A 3,287-nucleotide genomic window follows, 5' to 3' on the forward strand; every position below is an offset into this window, starting at 1 on the left:
TTTCAGTGACCTCTCCCACCAACCTTAGATACTATCTCCTGAGTCCCCACCATGAAAAAGGATGGTATGTCTGTCCCTGCTCTCCTCTCCACATCTAGTAACCACCTCCTAATTTCTGTTATGTGAAAATTTTTCCTTTACATTATCAGGATTTATAGCATTGAGATTCTATTCTGAAGCCATATTTTTTTTTCTGTGTTGATGTATTTGTGTTTTGAAAACTAACCATGGAGGAAGTGAAAAAAAAGGACTTTGGATTCTTTTTTTCCCCTCTTCTTATCAAAATATGCTCCCTGAGAAGTATTTGTTTAGTCATTCAGACTAAAATGGAAATGACTGATTAAATCCATTATAAACATGAGGAATGAAGGTTTTTTGGCTGAATTTCAGACTCAAATCATAGTTTGAGTTTATAATCACTTATCTAAATTTCTTGTTATTATCTTGTTATCTAAAGTTCAGATTATTTTACAGTTAAGACTTTTTGAACTTTAGAAGGTTTGCATACAACATATATTCAAAGTCACGAGCACTTCCAGCAGGGACTGAGGCAAAATCATGTAGTCAAAAAAAATTTCCTTAATAAAATGTATGAATAATCATGCTAAGTAATATAAACAGAGACTATAAATATCTTTACATCAGTTGAGTCCACATTTTCTTGTGCAATGTGTATACACTCATTAACAAGTTTTTTTTTGTCAATTTTTAGAGTGTTTCAGTTGATGAAACTGTAGATATAGGATTGTGTGACAACATAAGTGACAGTTTGTTAATTTGTAATAGTAACTTACACTTAATTTCTCTTCTACTTGTTTTTACTCTTAGGTGACATGAGTTTGCACCTTGCACTTTCATGTGATACCATTGTAAGCCCATTAGCTTTAGAAGAGCAAGTTAGCAATATTGATTGCTCTGTCCACCAATATTTTGTCTTTGCTTAAATTAATGTATATTACAGTGACATAATAACAATAGGTTAAACTGGGGGGGTTGTTAACTTAGTGAGTTGATTGAGAACTAGTAAATTTCTTCAGGTTGAAATATAGAAACATGAACTTTACCTGCTTTTTCACATTTAATTTCTCCAGTTGAATTTGGTTGAATGGGAAATGTTTTGAAATCATATCAAAGGATGCCCCTTCTTTACATTTCCAGAACATTGTAGGCAACATACTTTATGGTTAATCACTCAGGCTCTAGAGTCAGAGATTATTCATTTAATCTCATTTCTACGTCTTCAATAGACTTTAGGAAATTTATTTTAATTCTCCAAGACTCAGTTCTCTTATTTGAAGAAAAAAATACACCATGCAGTGATGGTATTCATTTTTTAAGAACTTTTATTGAGATGTAATTGACATACAAGGACCTGCATATATTTAAATTGTACAGTTTGATATTTTTTTCTTATTAGTAATGTATATATGGCAATCTCAATCTCCCATTTAATCCCCCCCCCCGGCTTTCCCCCCTTGGTGTCCATATGTTTGTTCTCTACATCTGTGGCACTATTTCTGCCTTGCAATCCAGTTAATCTATACCATTTTTCTAGATTCCACATATATGTGTTAATATACGATATTTTTTTTCTCTTTCTGACTTACTTGACTCTGTATGACAGTCTCTGGGTCCTTCCATGTCTCTACAAATGTCCCAATTTTGTTCCTTTTTATGGCTGGATAATATTCCATTGTGTATATGTACCACATCTTCTTTATCCATTCATCCGTTGATGGACATTTAGGTTGCTTCCATGACCTGGCTATTGTAAATAGTGCTGTAAAGAACATTGGGGTGCATGTGCCTTTTTGAATTCTGGTTTTCTCTGGGTATATGCCCAGTAGTGGGATTGCTGGGTCATATGGTAATTCTATTTTTAGTTTTTTAAGGAGCCTCCATAGTATCAATTTACATTCCCACCAACAGTGTAAGAGATTTCCCTTTTTGCCACACCCTCTCCAGCATTTATTGCTCATGGATTTTCTGATCATTCCCCTTCTAACCAGTGCAAGGTGATACCTCATTGTCATTTTGATTTGCATTTCTCTAATAATTAGTGATGTTGAGAAGCTTTTCATGTGCCTCTTGGCCATCTGTATGTCTTCTTTGGAGAAATGCCTATATAGGTATTCTGCCCATCTTTTGATTGGGTTGTTTGTTTTTTTTTTATATTGAGCTGCATGAACTTTTTATATATTTTGGAGATTAATCCTTAGTCTGTTGATTCATTTGCAAATATTTTCTCCCATTCTGAGGGTTGTCTTTTATTCTTGCTTATAGTTTCCTTTGTTGGGCAGAAACTTTTAATTTTCATTACATCCCATTTGTTTATTTTTGTTTTTATTTCCATTACTCTAGGAGGTGGGTCGAAAAATATCTTGCTGTGATTTATGTCGAAGAGTGTTCTTCCTATGTTTTCTTCTAAGAGGTTAATAGTGTCTGGCCTTACATTTAGGTCTTCAATCCATTTTGAGTTTATTTTTTGTGTATGGTGTTAGGGAGTGTTCAAATTTCATTCTTTTACATGTAGCTGTCCAGTTTTCCCAGCACCACTTATTGAAGAGGCTTTTTGTCCATTGTATATCCTTGGCTCCTTTGTCATAGATTAGTTAACCATAGTTTATCTCTGGGCTTTCTATCCTGTTCCATTGATCTATATTTCTGTTTTTGTGCCAGTACCATATCATCTTGATTACTGTAGCTTTGTAGTATAGTCTGAAGTCAGGGAGTCTGATCCCTCAGCTCCATTTTTTGTTTTTTGTTTTTCCTCAATATTGCTTTTGGCTATTTGGGGGTCTTCTGTGTCTCCATACAAATTTTAGGATTTTTTGTTCTAGTTCTGCACAAAATGCCATTGGTGATTTGATGGGGATTGCAATGAATCTGTAGATTGCTTTGGATAGTATAGATATTTTCACAATGTTGATTCTTCCAATCCAAGAACATGGTATATCTCTCCATCTGTCTGTGTCATCTTTGATTTCTTTCATCAGTGTCTTATAGTTTTCTGAGTACAGGTTTTTTACCTTCTTAGTTAAGTTTATTGCTAGGTATTTTATTCTTTTTGTTTCAGTGGTGAATGGAATTGTTTCTTTAATTTCTCTTTCTGATCTTTTGTTGTTAGTGTATAGGGATGCAAGAGATTTCTATGTGTTAATTTTATATCCTGCAACTTTACCAAATTCATTGTTTAGCTCAAGTAGTTTTCTGGTGGCATCTTTAGGATTTTCTATGTATAGTATCATGTCATCTGCGAACAGTGACAGTTTCACTTCTTCTTTTCC

Source organism: Hippopotamus amphibius, chromosome 10, assembly GCF_030028045.1.
Source record: "Hippopotamus amphibius kiboko isolate mHipAmp2 chromosome 10, mHipAmp2.hap2, whole genome shotgun sequence".
In the NCBI taxonomy this organism is placed as follows: domain Eukaryota; kingdom Metazoa; phylum Chordata; class Mammalia; order Artiodactyla; family Hippopotamidae; genus Hippopotamus; species Hippopotamus amphibius.